General features: G+C 38.0%; 1 pseudogene; it reads right to left on the minus strand.

Moving 5' to 3' along the window:
* Positions 1-433: 433 nt before the first annotated feature.
* Positions 434-5,456, minus strand: LOC117721970 (small ribosomal subunit protein eS1-like; annotated as a pseudogene).
* Between the last annotated feature and the right edge of the window lie 22,148 nt (positions 5,457-27,604).

Here is a 27,604-nt window from a genome sequence, read left to right on the forward strand (position 1 = left end):
TTAGCTTATCATCTACAAATTCACTTAAAATGAAACAATAACTGGTTAAAGATTTGCATGCATACGAATATTATTTGATGTAATTAGAGAAAAGTTAAAATGTTCTACTGAAGGAAGAGTTAGTATTTCTTTTTAGGAGAAGCTTCTTCATCTTTGGTATTTCACTCTGATTCTATAAGATGGAAACTTCTAAACTTTATATAGATGCTCTTACACTTGTCTGTCAGTGACATCTCCAGTTCATGTATGTGCTTGCAGATTCCTGCTCCTATGGCCTCCTGAAAGCCATTCTCTAAATTGCCCACACATATACGCAGGTCCTGGCTTTATTTGTTCAAACTTTCTAAGCAAAGTTGATTTTAGCATTCATCTTTATTTATTTAATTATTTTTACAAACAGGACTTTTATTTGTCACTATTAAAAATCAGGATTTTAAACAGATTCTTGGACTAGGGGTTCATATCCTCCAGCTTGTTGAGCTTTGGCACCTGTCTAGTCTCTAGTTGTTTCCCCAGAACTACTACCTTCACTGTGGAACTCTGTGAGTTTCCCAATTCAAGCTATCATTTTTTCACCATTTTTACTTTTCTTCTTTTTAAATTTTTTTTATTGGATATTTTAAAATTTCAGATATAATCACCTTTCCCCATTTCCCCCACTCAGAAACCCCCTATTCTATCCCCCCTCCTTCTTCTTCTATGAGGATATGCCCAACTCACCCTCCGACTCCCACCTCCCCACCCATGATTTCCCCCACACTGAGGAATCCAGCCTTTACTGGACCAAGGACTTCCTCACCCACCTATGCCTAACAATGTATACAGCTGGGGCCAAGGCTCCCAGGCTGGTGGTTCAGACCCTGGGATCTCTGGTTGGTTGGTATTGTTGCTCTCCTCATGGGGCCACAAACCTTTTCAGCTTCTTCAGCTCCTTCAGCTCCTACTCTCTAATGGCTTGGTTAGATTCACACCAAGGTATTTTATATTATTTGTGACTATTGTGAAGGGTGTCATTTCCCTAATTTCTTTCTTTGCTAGCTACTAATTTGTTTGAGTTGATTTTATATCCAGCTACTTTGCTGAAGTTGTTTATCAGGTTTAGGAGTTCTCTGGTAGAAGTTTTAGGGTCACTTAAGTATACTACAATATAATCTGCAAATAGTGAAATTTTGACTTCTTCCTTTTCAATTTGTATCCCTTTGACTTCCTTTTGTTGTCTAATTGCTCGTTGTAGGACTTCCAGTACTATATTGAATAGGTAGGGAGAGAGTGGGCAGCCTTTTCTAGTCTCCGATTTTAATGGGATTGCTTCAAGTTTCTCTCCATTTAGTTTGATGTTGGCTATAGGCTTGCTGTATATTGCTTTTACTATGTATAGGAATGGTCCTTGATATCTTGCTTTTTCCAAGACTTTAACCATGAAGAGATGTTGAATTTTGTCAAATGTTTTCTCAGCATCTAGTGAGATGATCATGTCTTTTTTTTCTTTGAGTTTGTTTATATAGTGGATTATGTTGATGAATTTCCAAATATTGAACCATCCCTGCATTCCTGGGATAAAGCTTACTTAATAATGATGGATTATTGTTTTGATGTGTTCTTGGATTCAGTTTGCAAGAATTTTGTTGAGTATTTTTGCATCAATATTCATAAGGGAGATTGGTCTGAAGTTCTCTTTCTTTGTTGTGTCTTTGTGAGGCTTAGGTGTGATCATAATTGTGGCTTCATAGAACAAATTGGGTAGTGTTCCTTCTGTTTCTATTTTGTGGAATAGTTTGAAGAGAACTGGTATTAGGTCTTCCTTGAAGGTCTGAAAGAAGTTTGCACTAAAACCATCTGGTCCTGGGCTTATTTTTGGTGGGGAGACCTTTAATGACTGTCGCTATTTCTTTAGGGGTTATGAGACTGTTTAGATGGTTTATGTGCTCCTGATTTAACTTTGGTACCTGGTATTTGTCTAGAAAGTTGTCCATTTCATCCAAATTTTCCAGTTTTGTTGAGTATAAGTTTTTGTTGTAGGATCTCATGATTTTTAAAAAATTTCTTCAGTTTCTGTTGTTATGGGTCCCTTTTCAGTTAATTTGGATACTGTTTCTGTGACCTCTTGTTAGTCTGGCTAAGGGTTTATCTATCTTGTTGATTTTCTCAAAAAACCAGCTTCTGGTTTTATTGATACTTTATATAATTCTTTTTGTTTCTACTTGGTAGATTTCAGCCCTAAGTTTGATTATTTCCTGCTGTTTACTCCTCTTAGAGCTATGAGTTTCCTCTTAGCACTGCTTTCATTGTGTTTCATACGTTTTGGTATGATGTGTCTTCATTTTCATTAAATTCTAAATAGACTTTAATTTCTTTCTTTATTTCTTCCTTGACCAAGACATCATTGAGTAGAGCAGTGTTCAGTATCCACATGTATGTGGGCTTTCCATTTTTTGTCACTATTGAAGAGCAGCCTTAGTCTGTGGTGATCTGATAAAATTCAAGGGATCATTTCAATCTTTTTGTATCTGTTGAGGCTTGTTTTGTGTCCAAGTATATGTTTTATTTTGGAGAAGGGACCATGAGGTGCTGAGAAAAAGGTATATTCTTTTGTTTTAGGATGAAATATTCTATAAATATCTGTTAAATTCATTTGGTTCATAACTTCTGTTAATTTCATTGTGTCTCTGTTTAGTTTCTGTTTCCATGATCATTGCTGGGAGTTGGGTGTTAAAATCCCACACTCTTATTTGTGAGGTGCAATGTGTGCTTTGTGGTTTAGTAAAGTTTCTTTCATGAATGTGGGTGCCCTTGCATTTGGAGTATAGATGTTCAGAATTGAGAGTTCATCTTGGTAGATTTTTCCTTTGATAAGTATGAAGTGTTCTTTCTTATCTTTTTTGATTACTTTTGGTTGAAAGTTGATTTTATTAGATAGTAGAATGGCTACTCCAGCTTGTTTCTTGGGATCATTTGCTTGGAAAATTGATCCGTCCTTTTACTCTGAGGTAGTATCTGTCTTTGTCACTGAGGTGTGTTTCCTGTATGCAGCAAAATTCTGGGTCTTGTTTATGTATCTAGTCTGATAGTGTATGTATTTTTATTGGGGAATTGTGTCCATTGATGTTAAGAGATATTAAGGAAAAATGATTGTTACTTCCTGTTATTTTTGTTATTAGAGGTGGAATTATGTTTGTGTAACTATCTTTTTTTGTGGGGCTGTTGGAAGATTATGTTCTTGCTTTTTTTAGGTTGTTGTTTCCCTCCTTGTGTTGGAGTTTTTCATAAATTATTCTTTGAAGTGCTGGATTTGTGGGAAGATATTGTGTAAATTTGGTTTTTGTCATACAATATCCTGGTTTCCCCATCTCTGGTAATTGAGAGTTTTGGTGGGTTTAGTAGTCTGGGCTGGCATTTGTGCTTTTTTAGGGTCTGTGTGATACCTGTCCAGGATCTTTTCTGGCTTTTATAGTCTGTGGTAAGAAGTCTGGTGTAGTTCTTATAGGTCTGCCTTTATATGTTACTTGCCCTTTTTTCCTTACTATTTTTAGTATTTTTTCTTTGTTTTGTGCATTTGATGATTTGATTATTATGTGACAGGAGATATTTCTTTTCTGGTCTAATCTATTTGGGGTTCTGTAGGCTTCTAGTATGTTCATGGACATTTTTTTCTTTAGGTTAGGGAAGTTTTCCTTTATAATTTTGTTGAAGATATTTACTGGCTCTTTAAGTTGGGAATCTTCACTCTCATCTATACCTATTTTCCTTAGGTTTGGCCTTCCCATTGTGTCCTAAATTTCCTACATGTTTTGGGTTAGGACCTTTTTGCATTTTGCATTTTCTTTGACAGTTGTGTCAATGTTTTCCATGGTATCTTCTTCACATGAGACTCTCTTCTCTATCTCTTGTATTCTGTTGGTGATGCTTGTGTCTATGACTCCTGATGTCTTTTTTAGGTTTTCTATCTTCAGGGTAGTCTCCCTTTGAGATTTCTTTATTGTTTCTACTTCTATTTTTAAATCCTGAATCTTTTTGTTTAATTTCTTCACCTGTTTGGTAGTGTTTTCTTGCAGTTTTTTAAGGGATTTTTGTGTTTCCTCTTTAAGGGCTTGTACCTGTTTACCTGTGTTCTCCTGTACTTCTTTAAGGGAATTTTTAATGTCCTTCTTAAAGTCCTCTATCATCCTCATGAGAAGTGATTTTAATTCTAAATCTTGCTTTTCTGGTATGATGGGGTTTCCAGGGCTTGCTATGGTGGGAGAACTGGGTTCTGGTGATGCAAAGTAACTTTGGTTTTTGTTGCTTATTTTTTTATGCTTGCCTTTCAATCTGTTTAACTCTAGTGCTACTTGCAGTCACTGTTTCTGACTGGAGCCTGTCTTTCCAGTTATCTTGCTTGTGTTAGAACTCCTCAGAGTCCAGATACCTCTGTGATCCTGTGATCCTGGGCTCCTGAAAGAACTGCTGGGACTCAGGCCTCCTCTGGGATCCTGAAATTCTGCTGCTCTGAGTGCAGTGGTTCCTTCTCTGTATTAGTGCACTGGTTCCTCTAGGATGGCTCAGGGTATGGTGTCTTTATGGGAGCAGATCAGCTAGGTGTCTGCCTCAGCCAAAATGACCAAGCAAGGGGTAGAATGGGGGTGGTATCCCAGAGGGGTGGGCTTTTGGTGGCTGATGGGTCCTGAGTGCCCCAGGCTTCTAGTTGTAGCTCTGGGGCATAGGGTAGTAGGAGAAGGTTCTTACCCACTGCTCTAAGTGCAGTGGTTCCTCCAGGATGACTCAGGATATGGTGTTTTCATGCGAGCAGAACAGTTAGGTGTCTGTCCCAGCCAAAAGGCTATTTTTACTTTTCAAACAAAGGCATGGAGAGGATGAATAGACTGGCAATCTTTTCCTATGTCTTTCTCAATGCTGTCTGGAATCAGTTAACTACTTTCTTCAGGTCATTTGTCTGCGCTTCTTGGGTCATGATTTTCATCATCCTTTTCCAGATCTGGCAGAACTATTAGTGCTGTGAAAAAGATGTCTTGTGCATCTGATTGTTACGTTTTTTACTGAATCCAACACAGAATAGTTGGAGCAAATACATATTGGTCGTCTTGACATCAAAATGAGCTTCAATTATGGCCTGCCTCTTTTTGACCATGGAAGACACTTTGCTCTGGGTAAGATATATGTCATAGAAGTTAGTCAGACAGTTTTTGCACTGAATGCCCTCAGTAATTGGCTTGAATTTTCCAAATGCAACTTTGTTATTCTGTAGATTGGCAAGGCTCACTTCAAAAGCATGACCCTTGAAGAAATTAGATGTAATTTTGGTTCCTTGAGTCCTTGTGACATTTTTACCAATGTTACAATATTGAACATGGGCAGAGCTTTCACATCATACCAGTCATTCTTAGAAAATGGATCAACCACTTTCTTCTTGGCCCCTTCTTGCTGCCTTTCATCAAGCACTTGTTCTTGCTGACTGCCATGGTGCCACTCAGAAAGCCAAAAATGCACCGTCAGTTTTGTATGTCACTAACAACTATTTATCCTTAGGTTTTTGGATGGCTTTTGCTTATGTAAGCAACTTTTTCATAGTTACTGTTTGTCATAAACTGTGTACCTATAATGTGGGATTATTACTTCATTGAAAGGTATTCCCTGTTCCTGCCTACTGTATGGATTGATAACATCACTTACACAGAGATAAGGTAAACTCAGAGACATTTGGCTTGAAAAGATTTTTAACTCATGCTACCAATATTTTTCTTTCTCTCTTTACTTTGAATGATGTAACTCACACTGAATTTCTTCTTTGTTGTTGTTGTTGTGAGCCTAGCCTTTAATGGCTGAGCCATTTCTCCAGCCCGAAGTTTCCTTTTTAACATTATCATAGATTAGGTGCTTGAGCCCACATTTTATATGTTAAGGAATCAGCTTTTCTTTTTTTAACTTAATGCAAAACCGACAAATGAAATTATTGCCAGGATGTGAATTTCCTACAAGTGAAGGAAAACTATTTCAACGATTGTGATAAATGTTTGCTAATGAAGACAACTTTTAAAATCTGAAGCTTCAAACTCTTCTAATTTAAAAAAAATACACACTTAGCTAAAGAAAAACAGTACTGTTCACATCCCAACAGCTTCTTTTCCTTCATTAGATGATGCTTGGCAAGCTAACTGTGTTGCGAACACTGCAGATATGTTCCTTCTGAGGTGCCTCCCAAGCCTTCTGTTTGTTACAAACTTGCTTATACACAAAGCTTCAGGCTCTTTTGTTGGGGAGGGGGATACAGAAGCTGTTGGTGTCATAATTAAAACTGTCAGATCTAACATGAGTTTTCCCTCTGTGTACTGTTTATAATTGATATTTTCCTCCTTGTTTATGATTATTCTTAGCGAGGAGCTCATGACCTGTTAGCAATGGATAACGTTTATGAGGTTCCTCATTTTAGATTTAGAATGGCATTAAGTGAACATGCTTGAATAAGGTGATCTCTAAAGCTGCACCAAAATTCTCATCCAGATGTCTTTGTTTTATTAAGCCTTTGACAATTTCATACAATGATTTTTTTCTCTTCCTCCAACCCTTCCCAGATCCACCCTCATGTTCTAACCCACCCGCCTCTCAATTCCTTACTCACACAAACTTGGTAAACTGCTGCCTCTTCATCATCCTCTAACTCTTTCATTTGTAAAATCCAGTTTTTGTTAGTCAGCTACTCCTGAGTGTGAATCTCGCCTATGGACTACAGTTAACCTACTTGACTCTCTTCCCAGAAGCTATCAAATACCAATAGCTCCTCATCTAGTGGTAGGATTTACTGACCCCACCAACCTTCATGCTGGAATTTAGTCTGGCTTGACCTTATGTAGAATTTGTGCATGCTCTTGCAATTGCTGTGAGTTCATAGATGCAAATGCCTTGCTAAGTCTGGAAAACACTGTTTCTCTGAAGTCATCCACCATTTTTTCTTTATTCTCAGATGCAGTTTCCCCTCCCTTCTCTCTTCCTATTTTCTCCCCTCCTCAGTTTCCTCTCTCCACCAGATTCATGCCCCTCTGAACATCCATCAGCAAAGAGCAGGACTCTCAGGGACATCAATCAAAGGCCACACAAGCTACAATGAGACTGTGCACAAACTATCATTATCAAGGCTGGATGACACAAACCAGTAGGAAGAAAAGGGTTCCACAAGCAAGCAAAAGAGTCAGGGACATCCTCCCTCCCTCTGTTAGCATTCTCGTAAGAACACCAAGCTACTGAGCCATAGCATATATGCAGATAATCTAGGTCAAATCCATACAGACTCCCTGATCTCTACTTGCCTCAATAAGTCCAGATCAGTTGATTCTGAGAGCCACATTCTCATCATGTTCTTGACCCCTCTGATTCCTCTGATTCCCTCTCCTTCTCAGGATGCTCCAGCTCCACCTAATATTTGCCTGTGGGACTCTCCCTGGATGGAGTCTCTCTGGTCTGTTTGATTATGATTCTGCTAGGCTCCAGACTCAAAACACTCTGCAGGCAGGACAAACTGTAGGTCCAAGCTTTTGTGGCTAGATTAGTGTCCCAATCCTTCCACATGAGACCTTTCTTGGTTACAGAAGATGACTAGGTCAGGCTCTGTGAATGCCATTATTAGGACTCTTTGCTAGGGTCGCTTTCATAGATTTCCAAGTTTCAATTGCACTAGATTTCCATTTCATCCCAGAAATGGCCCCAATCCCACTTGTTTCTCCCAGTGTTTTCTCCTTCCCTCCCAGACCTGATCCCTCCTGTTCTCACCCCCACCAACCCCCAGTCTACCCATGAAATCTATTACATTTCCCCTTCCTACTAAGATCCTTCTATTCTCCCTTAAGCCCTCTTGTTACTTAGCCTCTTTAGGTCTGTGGACAGTACAGCTAATGTCTATTTATAAATGAATAAGTTTGTCTTTCTTTTGTTCTGAGCTACCCCCTTTAGGATAATTTTTCTAGTTCCATCCATTTGCCTGCAAATTTCATGATGCCATGGTTTTTACCAGCTGAGTAGCACTCCATTATGTAATGTACCACATTTTCTCTATCCATCTCTGGTTTCTTCTGTGAAGACTTATGAACCCTAAGTAGTGCTGTTGCAGTGGTTATGAGTTTCTCATTTAGGGCTTTGCATTCCACAGTTACTTGTTCACTGAATTTTGACAAGATAGCAGTCTCTATGATAATTTCTATTTACTAAAAGAAAGGCTTCTCTGATGAGGACAGAGAGAACTGATCCATGGGTATAGACACAAATCATCAGTAATTATTTTAATTCTATGTCCATTTGGTGGAATAATGGTGATAAGTTCTCCTCTAGGGCCTATGACTCAGATAGTCACAGGTTCTTAGCTATATTAACAGTGGCAGGTATAAGTTTTACTTCATAAAGTAGGGGCTTAGAGCCAACTGGAAGGTGGTTGGTTACTCCCATAATATTAATGCCACTATTGTATATCTGCGGGCCTATCTTGGCTGTCCAGACATTATTTTAGCTTGGAGGGTTTACTGGTAGGTGAGATTACCTTTTTCTTACAGAAATGCACATAAAACTTCCAGCATCTTGAAGGCTAGCCATTGCAGATGAAGCTTCCAGATGAATCCCAGCTGATTCTATTCGTATTTTATGACTCTGTCAAGTTCTGTAGGGCAGCCAAAAGTAAAGCATTGGCATTGCCCTGTCATGTTTTATACACTACAAGCTATCAAATAATAATAACAAAAGAATAACAGGGATGGTTTACCTCCTTTTGAGTTTTGCCCAAAACATCAGGATTTCTTTTTCAAATAAATATTCAGTAGGCAAACAGAGTGAATGAAAGACACTAAAATTTGAAAGCAATGGTCAGAAAATCAGAGCCCCTAAAGAAATAGAGATAGGAGCTACTCAGCCTAAATTATACATATAAGTAGGAAAGTACATTAAAAAGATGTTCATTAGCCACATGTGGGACAGCATTACTGAATTAGCATGTATACCTGCTGTTTTAATTTTTACATTTTAATTTTATTATTATTGTGTGTATATATATATGATGTGGGAAGTATGTGATTGCCTGGGTTTGAGTGCAAGTCTGTATAGCTTCATGGAATTGGTTCTATCTTTACACATTTATGTGGGTTCAGATGATTGAACTCCAGTTGATAGGCTTGTGGCAGGCACCCTTATCCACTGAGTCATTCCATGAGCCCACAAGTAGTGTTCTAAAAGGAATAGCATTATGGCATAAAATATTTGAAGCCAAAATTTTTATTGGTACCAATAATCTACAAATCAGCAAACTGAGTATGATATATAATTATAGACATTATTATATAAAGTACATGTTAATACCTTTTCTATAATGCAAATATCATTTAAATGTTAAATTTAGAAGTAGACACACACCAAAGAGAGTATAGATAAGTTAGGTTTAACGAGCAAAGTTTAACTGAAACAGAGCACCCTAACTAATAGCCAATTGTTGGAAAAAGTATATAAAAACATGAAAAATTGGAATTTGGGGATTTTGTATCTCATATAGGAATGTCTAAAATTACTCTGAAGCTGGTCATGGCGGCATGTTTGCATTTCCAGCAACTGTGAGGATGAAGATTATACATTTCAGACCATTTTTGATTACATAGATATATACTATCTCAGACATATGAGAAGCAGGGAACAAGAGGAAAGGGAAATATAAAACACAGGATAATTTAAACACATAGGAGCTGATAAAATTAGCTATTGTAAGTTAAAAGAAAAATTCTCTCCAGGATATATACTCATTGTTCTATTACAATGTAGAATGCTGCGATTAATGGCATTTATAAAGGTTAAGTGATTAGAAAGCTTATATACCTATCATTAAAGTATAATCCAAGTATGTTTTTAAGTAAAAAGAACTCTGAAAATGAATGTGTCTTACTCAAGGTTAACACATGAAAACAACCAAGAGTATGAAAAAAATAACTGTAGACTGATTCACAATTTTAAAGGATATCAATATTCCTATCTTAGTAATTCTTACTAGAAAACCAGTCTAAATCATTAACAGCAGCAGCAACAACAAAACAACAACAACAAACAACAACCACAAAGATACCTTGCAAAAACCCACAACAACCTGAGCAGTAGACCAACAATGAACGAAAGTTTATGTCTTATTAGTGAATGTGCTGAGTTCATGGAGCTGTACCTCACCAGAGAAAACGTCTCAGATGTCAGGTGATCGAAGTCAGAGCAGCATGGCTTTCTAATCACAGTAAATGGGAACAAACAACAAAGCTATGTGGAAGATCCTAAAATATGTAGAAATCAAGCCACAAAATTCTAAGTTAAAATAAAATTAAGAAACTCAAAAGGGAGATGAGCTCAGTATTGGAATGAAGGATATCAAAAAAGGAACCTCATATAAATGAAATGATTCTGCAAACCAAAACACACCATCATTTGGACAAAGTGGTAGTCTACAGAACAGGAAAAGATTTTTGTCAACTACACAAACAAACATAAAGATTACAAAAGGCTTGATATCAAGAAAATAATTCAATTAGAAATGTGCTACAGATCTAAATAAAGAGTTTTCAAAAGAGGAAAATCAATGGCTGAGAAACACTTAAAGATATTTTTAGGACTGTTAGTTGTTAGGGAAATGCAAATAAAAATTATTTTGAAATTTTATATTACACAAGTCAGCATGGCTAAGATCATCAAATTGGTGACAGCTCATACTGTCATGAATGTGGAGTAAGGGCAATGCCCATCCATTGTCAGTCAGAGTGAAACCATGTACAACCTTTATAAAAATCATTGTCATAGTTCCTCAAACAGATGGAATTGATCTATTTTAAGGTACAGACATTTCTCTCCTGGGCATATACCCAAAGAATATTCTATCTTACCACACGGACATTTGTTCACCCATGTTCATTGTCTATTTATTCATCATAGCTAAAAATTAGAAACAGCCTAGATATCATTTAATAGAAAAATAAAGAAAATGTGGTACTTTTGCAAAATTGAATTTTTGTCAGCTGTTAGAACACAAGAAAATACGCAATTCAAAGATAAATTGGTAGATCTAGAAAAAAATCATCCTGAATGAGGTAATCCAAACCCAGAAAAGACAAATGAAGTATGTATTCACTCGTATGTAGATGTTAGCTGTTAAGTATTCTGTAAGCCATCTATAATCTATATAACCACAAAGGTTAGATACAGAGTAAGGGACAAGGGAGGAGCAATTGGTCTCCATAGGAAGGAAAAATAAAATATCTCATTATGGATAGATAGAGGCAGCAGGGGTAAGGGAATGGGAGGATCAAATGGGGACAGGAAGATGAGGGAAGGAATATGAGGAAGGACAGTAAAATTAAGGGATATTTAAGGGGTTAACTGGGAACCTAATACAGTAGAGGCCTCCTAAATACATATATATTTATGTATGAATGTCATTTAAATGAAATCACCAGATAAGAAGGGAGACAGAGCTCCAGTTGAGCATCTAGCATCACCAAATAAAGTTTTCATTACCAAGATGGAGTTACTGCAATTGAATTGTTGGCCAAAGATTCCTTATAAGAACTCTGAAACAATCATGGTTATTGCTAAGGCTATTGGTTATCTTCCACAAAGGGAAGACAAATCCCTATTGCTCCAGACAATACTTATACTTTTATTGAACATGAACAAGCCAAGCTATTATCCATCTACAGCTCTCACCACTACAAAACAGTGTTGATAGTACAGGAAGGTACTCTTCATGCTAGCTAGTGAAGGAGACAGGTACACACTAACCCAGCTACAAACTTTTCCATCTAGGATCAAATTACCCATTTTGTACCTGGTACTACAGTGGCATAAAGCTTGTAGGAGTAACCAATAAATATCTGATTGTATTTAGGGACCATTTCATGAGATGGAGCCCATCTCCAACACTGCTTAGGTGGCCAAAAACCTGAAATCAGATAGGCCATGGACCCAGAAGAATATCACTACTATCATTCTTCTAAAGGAACATAACAGCAAAGTGACTCCTAATGACATTCTGCTATACTCATAGATGAGTGTCTCGTTCAGCCATCATCAGAGAAGCTTCCTCCTGCTACAGATGGAAAAACATACAGAGACATGTAACTGGGCAATGTGCAGAGAGTGAGAGACTTTAGAATACTCAGCACTGAAATGAATATCTCCATCAAATTCCTCCTGTCATGTCTAAGGGAACTCTGCAGAAAAGTAGTCAGAAAGAGCATAAGAGCCTGAGGGGATGAAGGGTGGACACCTAATAAATAAGGCCTTCTAAATACAGCAAGATATATATATATATATATATATATATATATATATATATATACTCACATAGACTTATGGCAGCAGAAACAGGGCCTGCAGGAGTCTGTGCCAGGTAGGGCCCTACCACAGAAAGGAAAGGTGGATACAAGCCTCCATCCATAAGCCAGAGGCTATTTCCAATTGTCAATCAGTCTCAAAGGAGAAAATTAGTTTTCTTCAAGGGATTGTCCCTGGGTATACAAACCACTCTTAAAGATACACCACATGCTCAGCACTAGATAGACAAAACAAGAAGAACTCAGTGGTATCTTTGGGTGTTTTTTGCCTGACAATGTTGTATCTGGAAATATATTTACTTGGTTTTAACATTTTTAATTAGTCCTTTATTTTTTGCTTCCTTACGTATCCTTGTGTACAGCTTACACTTTTATGCTTTCGTGGGATTTCTGTGTAGGCAAACGTGTGTCTGTGACTATTTTAATGTTTCTAGAGCTTTTTCTTTGACTATTTTTTCCTGGTCGATTGTTTTGTCCTAGTCCAATTTTTATTTTATTTTATTTTAATTGTTTACATGTTTGCTTTTTTTTTTCTCAACAGAAGCAAAAAGGGGCTGGGTTCAGTTAGGAGGGGAGGTGGAAAGGATCAAGGAGGAGCCAGGGAGGGAATATGCTGTGTTAAAAAAACCAATTTTCAATAAAATAAAAGTAAAAAAAAAAAAAACCCAAAAATAACAAAAAGGAATACGAAGAAAAAAGTGCACATGTAAATACAAGAATAAACACAAACTATCATGATTCTTGTGATGAACACGTTTGTAAAGGAATTGCTAGCTTTAGGGAAGAAGAGTAAACTTCTAAAAGTGAATTTCATTTCACTGTGTTGGAGGAGGCAAGACTCAGCACTACTCTGTGTAACAGGTCTTGACTGAGTGTTCTTTGCATTGTCCTTCCTTCTACTGCTTTGTTAGAATATAGTGTTTCTTGCTCTGAGAAGATGCTGAATTGTTCTAGAAGCATATACTGGACCTTCATTACATAACAAAATTTCTATTGCCCTGACATTTCATGCAGCTTCCAGCATCATGAAAGTAATAATCCAGTCCTTAGACTATTGTTACAACAATACAAAATACCCAAACACAATCTTTCCCAAACAAACAAAACAAAATAATAACAACAAAAGAAAAAGTAAAAAAAAAAAAAAAAAAATCAAGCAGATACTCATTTAGTACACAAACTCCAAGGATTTGTTTAAATGTCACCTCGACCCAGAATAGCAACATTGAAGTGTTTTACTGAGGATGAGCAAAGATGAGCAGCAGAGTGTATTTTGGAGTCTTTGTTGAAGACCTGAAGCCAAGATGTGTAGACCAGACAGCTGGTCTCACAGTAGAGATGAAGTCAAAGGAGAGACACATGAATTAATGGAACATGACCAGATGAGGGAGTGGAGGAGTAATGAAGGACAGTGTAGTTTGCTTTTGCTGCATAGTTTCCCGATTCATAATCTAGGGAGGGTAGACATCTAGAGGGATACAAGAAAAGCAAGTAAGAACTGTTAATGTGCACTTGTTATTCATAGGATTAGTTCCACTTACGGGTGTGTGCATGTGATTAGGTGATTGACAGGAATATTCAAGAAAGGAAATTGATGGTATCCTCTACATTATAATCAGGTGATGAATTTTCAGACATCAGGACAAGAAGACATTTTAGATTAGTACATGAAAATCCATGCCTAATCTTCACTAACAGTCAGTCACTAAGTATAGCAGTGCTCAGATAAAAGGGATGAGGAATGAATACCTGGGGAGGTAAAGAATCTGAGGACAGAGTGTTACAAAAGTGAGCAGAGCCCAGATTCTAGACTCTTCATGCTATTCATTCCAATTTTGCAAAGTACAGGCAAAATGATGAGGAGAGAGGGAGAATTCATTGCTGCTTTGTGACAACATATTTCATAATCGTAGTCTATTTGATGGCCTTTTATGCTATGCATGATCACACTTGCATAGACGAACTGTTCCAGGAAAATAGAGACTGGGGACACAGACGTGATCAGGGCACAGAAAAAGGCTGTTCACTGAGAAAGCAGCCTTTTTACTTCTCTTTGAAGTGAAAACTTTCCCAAAGAGGAGTGGATTCTGAAGATAACGCTGATTACGTATCTCTTGTAAATGTAACTCTGAATAGAGAAGATGGTTTTCATTCCTTTCTGACACATCTGTTTTTCAAAAAAGAATATTGTTTAATAGTAAGCTGGGGGATGTAGTTTGACTATGCAGCTGCAAGACTAGAATATTACATTGAGGGACCTATGAACAGAATTCATCATGAAAAACCTATAACTTGAAAAAAAAAGACATACACAAAGCGGTTCTGTAGCTGCAAGGCTTTTACTAAGGATTTTAGTAAGTTGCTGAATGTAGTAGTCATCAATATGGGCTTCTCTAATCCCATGACTTAATGATTAGATGGCATTGTACACTCCACCCCCATGTTCAAGGTTATGAAGTGGCTATACTCTTTATGAGTTGGTATCTGCCACTGAATATGGCAATGATACAAGTCAGGTTCATTCCTATGAGCTGTGAGGCTCAAGGACTGCATTGAACTTCTCTAAACTAGTGTAAACATGTAACCCAGCACTTGAGACACTGAGGCAGACAGACCATAAGTTCAGGCTAGTTGTACGTAGCAAGGCTAGGTTTTAAAAACAGATTGATTTTTGAAAGACAGCAGTACAAACTCTTTATGAGTCCTCTCTTCTGTCCTTTACCCCTTTGTGGGATACAGTTCTCTAATGTTGTCTACTGCACAAGGCATGCTTTTAACATCCCTTGGCTCTTGTGTTATGCTCATTGATTATTTTCTTCAACAAGCCACTTATAAATCTACCCCTGCCACCTTCTTAGAAGAACTGGACTTGCATACCATATAGCTATGATTCAAGAAGACAGACAGCAGGACGAGACTCTGGAACTGACTCACTGCTTCTTTAGGGCTAAAAATCCAATACACAAACAGAAGAAGACACAATGAAAATCCCTAAACCTATTTTGTTGTTGTGGTGGTGGTGGTGGTTGTTGTTGAAGACCCTACTAGAGGTATTGAGAGAAATATACCACTGGAAAGGAATGTCCTCATAGATGTAATGATTGAAATCTAGGGAGCAAAATTTTCCACAACTAGTACGAAAGTTATTGTTTTGTGCATACATTGTTTTGGTGCTTGCCCAAGATCAGCATAACAAGGTGATCTTAGGCAAGGTAAAAGCAGTAAGTTCTAAGTGTGAACATTAGATGCTTTGTTTGATCACATAAATTGCTCAGTACCTTCTGGCATGTTGTTGTGGGTTCAGCTGAGCAACTGAGATAAGCTTTGAATGAGTTAGAGAGCAGTGAGACTGAAAGGCTTTATTCAAGATGATGCTTCTTGATAAACCCAGGATCCTGGTTGCAAACCTGAGGCTGAGAAATATGGTTGGAGCCTTTAAGTTGACACAGTGAGGATACTGGCTAGTATACTGGAGAGCAGAGCACCAACAAAGAGAAGAGACAGATTTTTTTCTGTGAAGATTTTGGGCATCAAGGTGCAGACTCATACCGAGATATCTAAAATGATGAAATTAACACATATAACACACACACACACACACACACACACACACACACACACAGCATACACACATGGGCACACACATACCTACCTCTTAGTAGTGTCTTGGTTTTGTAGGCAAGACATTCTGCACCAAGAAATGTTACAGTCTAAATAACAGTCAACATGGATATTGGTTAGTATTGATTCAAATTTAGAGTAGAAAATCTAACAAGTCCAGAATTGTGTATATTCTGCTTATTCCAGAAAAAATAAAAGGAGACCCATAAGAGCCTCCCAGCATGGCAGAAGCTGTGGGAACTCAGACCGAATGTGTAAAGAGTAGATGAAGTTCTGAAAGCATGTGTGCTGTAGTCATGGGAATAGCCATGTCAAGGACCCAAGGCCTAAGGTAGATAGGAGTGGCAAATCCTCTACTCCATGAGTTAGGCTCAGAGAGATAGCAAAGTCTTCCTCTGGTTCTAGGCCAAATGTTGCCATTGCATAGAACAACTATTAATCAAGGTCTTCCCCTTCCCAGTGACTGTACCCTGAAATTGTTCTTTATAGAGACCTATTAAGTCTGGATATCCCACTTCCATGTGCTGTACATAATTCTTGGGTGTTTCATAATTGGTACCACTCTGTTGTTGAAATACGTATACCACTGTGATCTTGGGTTTTAAAAGCCTCATCCTAACTGCCTGGAAGCAGTCTTCTCCTAGAGGCCTTCAGATGAAGATGTTGAACTCCCAGCTTCTCCTGCCTAGATGCTGCCATGCCTTGATGATAATGAACTGAACCTCTGAACCAGTAAGCCAACCCCAATTAAACTTTGTCCTTGTAAGAGTTGCCTTGTTCATGGTATCTGTTCACAGAAGTAAAACTGTAACTAGGATACACTCCATAAGTGTGTGTGTTCTCATCTGAACCCAGATTTTTTTGTATGTGTATCTTTGTATCAATTCCCTTTTTATTATACAGTCACACCAATAAGGTCACGTCCAAAATTATGCAGGATGTTGCATTCATGAGGAACGTAGCATAAGCTTGCAACATTCTGAAGCAGGGTCATAATCTGTTTTTCTGTTTCTCTCTCTCTTTCTTGTGTCTATGTGTGGTACATGTGTATGTTTATAAGATGGGCACATACACATACATGTTTTCAAGTGCCTGTGCATACGTCTACACAAGTATGTAGAGGCCAGAAGTTGATGTTAGGTATCTTCCTCAGTACCTCTCCACCTTATTTTATGAGACAGGGTCTTTCTCTAGATTTGGGAGTTATCAGTTTGGCTGGACTCCCTGGTCAGTGAGCTCTATGGAGCTGTCTGTCTCCAATTTCTCATTTGGGGATAACAGACTTGTCCTACTGTGCCTGGCTTTTATCTAAGTGCTGAGTATTTGTCAAGAACATTACCAGCTGGCCCATCGTAGCAGTTCTTTTAATAGCTTTAATAGAGGATTATAAACACATTGAATGATCTTGGTTGAAAATCATATTTTCCTCTGAATGCTAAGTAACAATAAACTTGAATTTTCCTACTAGTGATTTATTTCTCTCTGGCCTACCAATTTCAAAAGAGAGTAGTATTAGGAGCCACTTAAGAAAGGCAAAAGGCAAGGTAAGTAGATTTTCTGGAGATGGCCCACTTCTTTGCATGGCTGCGATGGGTAAGCTCTGAACTGCAGGGCCTTCAGAGACTTTTGTCCCAGGATTGCTTCTTGCTACTGATAATGCTTTTCCTCTTGCTATTGCATCATCTAATGGCATTAGCCCACCCTATTGGGCAGATTTTCTGCAGATCAACAAGGATGTACTCTCATGTAGCAATGCTGTGTAGACAAATTGATAATTACATAATTTCTATAATGATTTTATAGAATTTCCAAATTTATACAAGTAATTTTCAGCCCCCTAAAAAGCTGCAAATAGGACTCTGTTAACTTTCATGGGTCATTGGCTCATTGCACTAGGATAAAAAGTGAGCTTGGAATAAAATTTATGATCAGGAAAAAACATTCCTTCTAGGTTAGCTGTGAGACCACTATCTGTTAACTGAAGATCATAACCTGGGAATAGACAATTTATTGTAGGTTCAAGGAGAGAAAATGAAATGTTGACTGGTTTATTTAAGCAAAACTTCAAAGCTAATGAAACAGAATGTAGATGATTTGCCACTTAACAAAACTGTGCTAACTTATGATGTAAGAATTAGTTGTTTTTTAAAAATTAATCATTCCATTCATTTACATTTCAAATGATATCCCCTTTCTCTATGACCCCTCCTCAATAACTCCCACATCCCATATGCCCTCTCCCCTCTCCCCTTTGCGTCTATGAGGGTGCTCCCCCACTCACCCTCTCCTGCCTCACTACCCTAGCATTTCCCTACTCTGGGGCATCAAACCTCCACAGGACCAAGGGCCTCTCCTCCCACTGATGTCAGACAAGGCCACCCTCTGCTAAATATGTATCTGGAGCTATGAATTCCTCACTGTACACTCCTTGGTTGGTGGTCAAGTCCCTGGGAGTACCCGGTGGTCTGGCCAGCAGACATTATTCTTCATATGGGGTTGCAATCCCCCTCTACTCCTCCAGTCCTTCCACCAGCTCTCCCACTGGGGTCCTTGAGCTCAGTCTGATGATTGACAGCAAGCATCCACATCCGCATTGGTCAGGTACTGGCAGAACCTCCCAGGGAGCAGCCTCACCAGGTTCCTGTCAGCAAGTGCCTCTTGTCAATAGCAACAGTGTTGGGGTTAGTTGTTGTTGTTGTTGTTGTTGTTGTTGTTTTAAAAAAAACTTTTAATGAACTTATGGAGCTAGTAACAGATAATGAATGTTTAGACAGGCACTAGTCTTAATGGAAATACATGTAAACATTTATGCTGTGACTCCTTATCAACTTAAGAGTTGAATTAGTGTCTTAAACTTGCTATGAACTTACAGAAAGTAAATGTGCTTGGAAGACAATGTGCTCTACCATCCATCTATCATCCTGGGAACATGTAAGTACTAAGAACAATAAGGAAGTCTTGTTTGTTTTGTTTTTTTCTTACTTGCAGCAGTAAAAGGGTAGAAGCCTATTCTTTCCCTGAGCAATAAAAGAGTTTTTTTTTTTTCTTACTTGAAACAATAAAATGGTAGAAGCCTTTTCTTTTTCTCTGAAATATAGGTTAGAGTTTCTTTTTCATTCAGAATGAGTGGGTTTTTTTCTGCATTGGTGTTTGCTCATTGGAACTTGCTCATGGGAATTTTTGCTCCATCCATTAAATATGAATATGTGAGTATATATGTGTGTGTGTGTGTGTGTGTGTGTGTGTGTGTGTGTGTGTAAGTATATATGAACACCTCTGGAGTTGATGAGATAGGTAGTTGAGCCAAATTAGAATGTGTGTGTGTGTGTGTGTGTGTGTGTGTGTGTGTGTGTGAGTTTGTGTATGTGTATCTGTGTGAGTTGCCAGTGTAAAAGTCTTTAATTCCTTTGCTTCATTTTCTCTCTGGTTCACAAAGAGTTCCAAGCCTCTCACCTGGCCAGAGAGAACTCCTTGAGTGAGACAGAAAAGAATCTAACACTTATTAGCACAGAATACTAAGAGAGAGTTGCAGAGAAAGAAGTCTGTACTCATTAAAGCACAAAATCTTATGAGAAAGGAAACCAGTGCTTATTAAAGCACAAATAAGATGATAAGGCCAGGGATCATTAGTCTTTAACCTTTGTCTTACACTGTGTTCTACTTTAGCCCATTCCCCAGACAGAGCAAGCTTCCAGCAGAGTAGCCACTAGTAATCCATAATGAGATATCAGTTAGGTTTTTAAGATTGAGCTGAGCAAGAATAGCGTGCATGAACAAACTTCAGGGACAGATAGCCATGCCTTCTTCCCAGATCTGCAAATTGTACTATGTCTTGTGCTCATGACTATATGCAGATTCTTTGGAACCAACTGAAAGTGAGGAAAAATTATGGAGGTGAGTTCGCCCACGAGATGGATTGATTCATTTGTACAAGATGGAAATGATCAGCATAGTATCCGTTTTCAGAGATTTTTTTTTTTAACACATGGCAAAGCTAAAACTTTTCCCACACTAAAGATGCAAGTTGATTCTGTTGGTATTCCTATGGAGTTCCTATCTCCTCTGGGACCTGCAATTCTTCCTCCTATTCTTCCATAAGAGTCCCCAAGCTCCATCCACTGTTTGGCCTTAGGTATCTGTATTTACCTGAGTCAGCTGCTGGGTAGAACCTCTCAAGACTTAATTTATGCTAGATTCCTAAGAGTTTATTCATGCTAGATTCCACTATGGAACATAGCAGAGTATCATTAATAGTGTCAGAGGTAGGACCTTGCCCATGGGATGGGTGTCATGTTGAGTTAGTTATTGGTTGGCCATTCCCTCAGTCTCTGCTCCAAATCTCATCCCTGCACTTTTTATAGACAGGATAAATTTAGGGTTGAAAGTTTTGTGAATGGGTTGATGTCCCTATCAATCCACTCAGCTATATACCTAGAGGTGGCTTCTTCAGGTTCCATATCACCCCCATTTATTCTTGGGCACCTCCCCTATCCCAAGTCTCTGTCACATCCTCACCAAGCTCATCAGTTACAGATTTCCACTGATTCTCATGGCCATCTAGCCATCTCTCCTGTCCCTCCCTACACCTGATCCTGAATTCCTCCATTCACTTCTTCATATACTTTCCCACCCAGTTCCTTCCCCATACCTGTCTTCTATGACTATTTTATTCTCTGTTCTAATTTAGATTCAAGAATCATTGCTTGGACCTTTCTTCTTGTTTAGCTTCTTTGGATCTGTGGAATGTAGTGCAGGTATCCTGTACATTATGGTAATATCCACTTATAAGTGAGTGCATACAATGCATGTCTTTTTGGGTCTGAGTTACCTCACTCAGGATGATACTCTCAAGTTCCAATCATTTGCCTGCAAAATTCACGATGTCTTTGTTTTTAATAACTAAATAATATCACTGTGTAGATGTATCACATTTTCTTCATTCTTCAGTTGAGGTTTATCTAGGTTGTTTCCAGTGTCTGGCTATTATGAATAAAGCTGTTATTAACATATCTGAGCAAGTGTAACTGTGGTATAGTAGGGCAACTTTTGGATATATATCCAAGAGTAGTATAGCTCAGTCTTGAGGTAGAACTATTTCCAGGTTTTGGAGAAACTGGCAAATTGATTTCCAGGATGGTTGTTCAAGTTTGCATCCCCACCAGCAATGGAGAAGTGTTCACCTTTCTCTGCACCCTCACCAGTATGTGCTATCACTTGAGTTTTTGATATTAGCCATTTTGACTAGTGTATCAGAGTTTTTTAGATTTGCATTTTTTGGAAGACTAAAGAACTTGAACATTTTCTCAAGCCATTATCCAAGTGAGAATTCTCTGTTTAGTTCTGTACCCTATTTTAAAATTGGATTATTTGGGTTATTGGCATCTAGCTTACTGAGTTTTTTTTTTTTTTAATTTCTTTGTTGGATATTTTATTTACATTTCAGATATTATCCCCTTACCCCATCCCCCTGCTACCCAGGAATCCCCTATACCATACCCTCTCTTCCTGCTTCTATAAGAATGTACCCCCACCTATACCCCACTCTTACCTCCCCACCCTCGAATTTTTCCACACTTGGTGTCCAGCCTTCATGGGACCAAGGATCTCCTCTCCCACCTATGCCTGACAAGGCCATCTTCCCCTACATATACAGCTGGAGTCATGGGTCCCTCCCTATGTGCTCCCAGGCTGGTAGGTTAGGCCCTGGGAGCTCTGGTGGGTTGGTATTATTGCTTTCCTTATGGAGTTGCAAATCCTTCCAGCTCCTTCTGTCTTCTCTTTAACTCCTCCACTGGGATCCTCTTGATCAGTTCAATGGTTAGCTGTGAGCATCCACCTCTGAATATGTCAGATTCTGGCAGACCTCTAAGGAGACAGATATATCAGGCTTCTGTCAGCATTCACTTCCTGACATCCACATCAGTGGACTCCACTCTCAGCAATGGACAGATCATGGTAACAGAAACTAAACAAAGACACAATGAAATTATCAGAAGTTATGAACCAAATGGATTTAACAGGTATCTATAGACCATTTCATCCTAAAACAAAAGAATATACCTTTTTCTTAGCACCTCATAGTACCTTCTCCAAAATAGACCATATAATTGGTCACAAAACAGGCCTCAACTGATACAAGTAGATTTAAATAATCCCATGCATCCTATCAAATCACCACAGACTAAGGCTGGTCTTCAATAATGACAAAAAACAATGGAAAGCCCACATACACGTGGAAACTGAACAACTCTCTACTCAATGATGACTTAGTCGAGGAAAAAATAAAGAAATTAAAGACTTTTTAGAAGTTAATGAAAATGAGGACACATTATATCAAAACTTGTGGGACTCTATGAAAGTAGTGCTAAGCGGAAAACTCATAGCTCTAAGTGCCTACAAAAAGAAACTGGAGAGAGCATACACTAACAATTTTCAGCACACTGGAAAGCTCTAGAACAAAAAGAAGCAAATACATCCAAGGGGAGTAGATGGCAGGAAATACTCAAACTCAGTGCTGAAATCAACCAAGTAGAAACAGAAAGAACTATAGAAAATATCAACAAAACCAGGAGCTGAGTTATTCATAAATTTGATTATTAGCCCTCTCCTAGAGGTAAGGGTGGTGAAGATACTTTTCCAGTCTGTTGGCTGCCGCTTTGTCCTGTTGACACTGTGCTTTGCCTTAGTGAAGCTTTTCAGTTTTATGAGGTCCCATTTATCAATTGTTGATCTTAAACTCTAAGCCATTGGTCTTCTGAACAGTTTTCTCTTAAACCAATGAGTTCAAAGCTGTCCCCACTTTCTTCTCTATTAGATTTAGTATATACAATTTTATGTTGAGATCTTTGAGTTTTGTGCAGTGTGATAGATATGGATCTATTTGCACTTTTTCTACATGCAAACATCTAGTTCTATCAGCATCTTTAGTTGAAGATGCTTTCTTTTTTCATTGTATGGTTTTTGCCATCTTTGTCAAAAATCAAGTTTCCATATGCTTGTGCCAGGGAGTGGCACTATTAGGTGTGGCCTTGTGGAAGTAGATGAGTCACTGTGGGCATGGGCTCAAGACCCTCATCCTAACTGCCTGGAAGTAAGTCTTCTCTTTGAGACCTAGAGATGAAGATGTAGAACTCGCAGCTCTGATTGCATCATGCCTGCCTGAATGCTGCCATGCTCCTGCTTTGACAATTATAGACTGAACCTGTAAGCCACCTCCAGTTAAATGCTATCCTTATAAACGTTGCCTTGGTCATGGTGTCTGTTCATAGCAGTAAAATCTAAGACACTATGGTTGTATTGGTTTATGTCAGGGTGTTCATTTCCATTTCATTAATCAACCTGTCTATTCATATACTAATTTCATGTATACTATTGCTCTGTAGTATAACTTGAGATCAGGGATGGTGATATCTGTGGAAGTTCTTTTATTTCTTAGGATGTTTTTTTGCTATCTTTGAATTTTTGTTTTCTCATATGAAGTTGAGAATTTCTCTGTCAAAGTCTGTAAAGAATTCTGTTGGAATTTTGATGGGAATTGTATTGAATCTGTAAATTATTCTTGCTAAAATGTCTGTTTTCACTATTTTAGTTCTACAGATCCATGAGCATGGGAGATCTTCTCATTTTCTGATATTTTCCTCAATGTATTTCTTCAGTGACTTGAAGTTCTTGTCATATAGATCTTTTACTTGCTTGGTTAGAGTTACAACAAGATCTTTTATATTATTTGTGGCTATTGTAAAAGGTGTTGTTTTCCAATTTCTTTCTCAATCTCTTTATCATTTGTATAAAGGAGGGCTACTGATTTCTTTGAATTAATGTATCCAGCCACTTTCCTGAACATGTTTATCAGCTGTAAAAGTTCTCCAGTAGAATTTTTGGAGTCACTTATGTTTACTATCATAATATCCACAAATAGCAATTCTTTGACCCCATGATCTTCTTTAGTTATCTTATTGCTCTGGCTAGAATTTCAAGTAATATAGGGAGAAAGTGGCCAGCCTTGTATAGTCCCTGATTTTAGTAAAATCAGTAGAATAGTTCTGTAAGTGTCTCTTCATTTAGTTTGATGTTGGCTATTGGCTTGCTGTGTATTGCTTTAATTATGTTTCTGTATGTGCCTTGTATCCCTGGTCTTTCTAATTCTTTTAATTTTTTTTTTTTTTTTTTTTGGTTTTTTTGAGACAGGGTTTCTCTGAGTAGCCCTGTCTGTCCTGGAACTCACTCTGTAGACCAGGCTGGCCTCAAACTCAGAAATCTGCCTGCTTCTGCCTCCCAAGTGCTGGGATTAAAGGCATGTGCCACCACTGCCTGGCTCTAATACTTTTAACATGAAGGGGTTTGAATCTTTTTTTTCCCACTTTATTTATCAGTATTTGTATATACATACATACTTATACATGTATACATATATACATACATATATGAACAATAATTAAATAAGATATATTTGAAAAGTATTGGGGGTCAGGAAGAGTGGGAGGAAGGAGAGAAAGAAAAAATTATATAAATACAGTACTCATATATGAAATTCTCAAAAAGGAATCCATTTTAAAAAAAATGTTCAACAAATTAACTTGCATTTTACAATATGAAAATAAATATGACCTATAATTATGTTGAAGGACATTTTAACTCACTACAAACTTTGAAATTTAATATGAAATCAATAAAAATTATTTTACCCAGCATACTAACAAAAACCACAATAACATTTTATAATTCAAAGTATTTCTGAGAACAAGAAAATGGATTGTCAGAAGCTAAGTCAGCAGAGCTAGGGGGACACTGTGTGTTATTTCTTTTCTTTTCATTTCTTTTTTTCATTTTTTCTTCTTTTTTTATTATCAAATCATAATTTTTACTTTATAACACAGGGGTTATAAACACAAAAATGCAGGATGTGGGGAAGGGGATGACACAGGAGCATAGATGTTCAGGGGGAGTACAGATATCTTTCAGAACAGGGTATCAGCTGGGTGAAGGTTCAGGGGTCACGTCACTATGACTTCGCCTATGCTTCACTTGTCCTTATCAAAGTTGGTACTATCCTCCAAGGCTGCCTATTTACAAGGTCTATAACTACTCAAGCTGGTAGATTTCCACAAAAGCTGCCTGTTTACAATAGTTTATAGACATCTGCTTCAGTGTTTTCCATAGAGACCCAAGACTTTGTGTTAGCAGGCATGTATGTCAGGCCTATTGCTGATTTTAGGCTTATGGCTGATTTTAGGCCTTCAGTGTACAAGCAGGGCTGCCCCTGACATCTCCTCCCTTCTCCAAATATAGAAGGGTTGTGGCGATTCTAATCTTGCCAAGGCGGGGATAGAGGCCTGACCTCCAGTAATTAAAGGGGACCTTGTAATGGCTCCAGTCTTCCTGTCGTTGTCCAGTGAGGCATGAGGCCCATACCCGTCCCGATGTCTTTTTCCTGGAGAGGGGATACTTTTGACATCAACCCCTATGCAGTCAGGCTTGTCCCTCAGGGAACCCAGAAACATATTTTTAACTTTTATTTATATTCCCTTTCAGTGCTTAGCCTCGCAGCCTAAGCAAGAATTCAGATCGCCAGACAGATGGGGTTCTGGATGGCCCCTCACTGCTTGGTCTAGGGGCAGAAGTCCCCTCTTTTAGGTTGGGTGGAGATGAGACTTGGGAGCACCCATGAGGTGGAGCATCCTCATCTAGAGTCTTGTGGTCCTCCATAGCTAACTTATGATAATGTATCTGAATAGATTTTGCTATCAGATTATCTAACTGTTGTTTCACAAAGTTAGTCAGTCTATTTAAGGCCCACGGACCAAAACAAATAAGCAGAAATAACCTAATTATTGGTCCCAAGATGGAAGGAAGTAGGGTTAACAATCGTGGAGAGGTTGAAGACCAATTCTTCTACAAGCTCTCATTTTCTTCTTTCTCTCTCTGTCTTTTCTCAAGACCTTCTCTGGCCTTTTCCATGCTCTCTCTAATCATCCCTGTTTTGTCTATGTAAAAGCAGCATTCTTCTTTAAGGGTTGTACACAGTCTAAAGCTGTACACAATCTTTTCTATTGTAAAAGAGAACATCAAGTCCAATAAAGTCCTTTGCAATTTGGGGGGATTGCATCAGACAGCGAAACAAGGGATTTCTTCAGATTAGTGATGTCAGTCTATAGCTGTTTGACGTCCTTGTCAAAGGCCCATTGGAGGTCTGAGTAGTGTAAGTCCAGAAGCCAGCATCAGGATTAGATCTTCCAACAGCAGACATTACCAGTGATTAATTTTTTATCTGGAAAGGAAAAAAGAAGGGAATTCTCAGGGAAATTTCTCTTCCCTGAATGTCAATTGTTATTCATCTTATTTATATTTGGGCCTGGTTTTGTGGGGGGTATCTTTTTGATGGCCATTTAGCTGTGTCTTCTGTGGTATCAAACATGCATATCAATCCTCGGCCCCATGTAGGAACTGGGTCCTGGCCATTCCATTTAAGAGTAAAAGGGTCCTTCCACATAGTTGTGGCTTAGTTTTTATTGGTCTCAGCGATGCCAGAGGCAATCAGCAGCAGATTTGCCATGAGTTTTCAGTTTTAGAAAGTTAAGAGTAAACAAGGCATGCCCCTTCCACACTCAGATAGTCATGAAGACACTATTTAATAAATATAATTCTTTATTAATAATTTCTTTTATCAAAAGTTTGAATCTTATCAAAGGCCTTTTCAGTGTCTAGAGAGATAATCATGTGATTTTTTTCAGTTTGTTTATATGATGGATTATGTTGATGGGTTTTTGTATTTCAAACCACCCTTGTGTCCCTGGGATGAAGCCTACTTGGTCTTGATGGATGATGTGTTTTATGTGTTCTTGGATTGGGTTTGACAAGTATTTTACTGAGTATTTTTGCATCAATGTTCATAAAATAAATCAAATGGACGTTCTCTTTTTGTGTTGAGTCTTTGTGGAGTTTAGATAGCAGAGTGACTGTGGTCTCATAGAATGAGTTTGACAAGTATTCCTCTATTTTACGAAATAGTTTGAGGAGTATTGGAATTAGGTCTTCCTGGAAAGTCTGGTAGAATTCTGCACCAAAACAACCTGGCCCTGGGCTTTTTTTTTTTTTTTTTTTTTTTTTTTTCTGTTAAGAGACTTTTAAAGACTGCTTCTATTTCTTTAGAAGATATGAGGCTGTTTAGTTTATAAGATCTTGATTTAACTTTGGTTAGTGGTATCTGTCTAGAAAATCACCCATTTCCTTAAGATTTCCCAATTATATGAAGAAGTAGAGGTTTTTGAAGTAAGACCTAATGATTCTTTGAACTTCCTTAGTGCCGGTTGTTGTGTCTCCCTTTTCATTATTGATTTTGTTTATTTGGATGCTGTCTCCATGGCTCTTGGTTAGTTTGGATAAGAGTTTGTCTATCTTGTAGATTTTATCAAAGAATCAGTTCTTGTCTTTTTGATTCTTTGTATTTTTTTTTTCTAACAGATTCATTTCAACCCTGATTTTGATCATTTCCTATCTTCTATTTCTCTTTGGTATGCTTGCTTCTTTTTTTTCCCTAGAGCTTTCAGGTGTACTTTCAAATTGCTGACATGAGAGCTTTCTAATTTCTTAATAAAGGCACTTAATGCTATGAACTTTCCTTTTAGGAGTGCTTTTATTGTGTCTCATATATTTGTGTA

Source organism: Arvicanthis niloticus, chromosome 16 (genome assembly GCF_011762505.2).
Source record: "Arvicanthis niloticus isolate mArvNil1 chromosome 16, mArvNil1.pat.X, whole genome shotgun sequence".
Taxonomy (NCBI): domain Eukaryota; kingdom Metazoa; phylum Chordata; class Mammalia; order Rodentia; family Muridae; genus Arvicanthis; species Arvicanthis niloticus.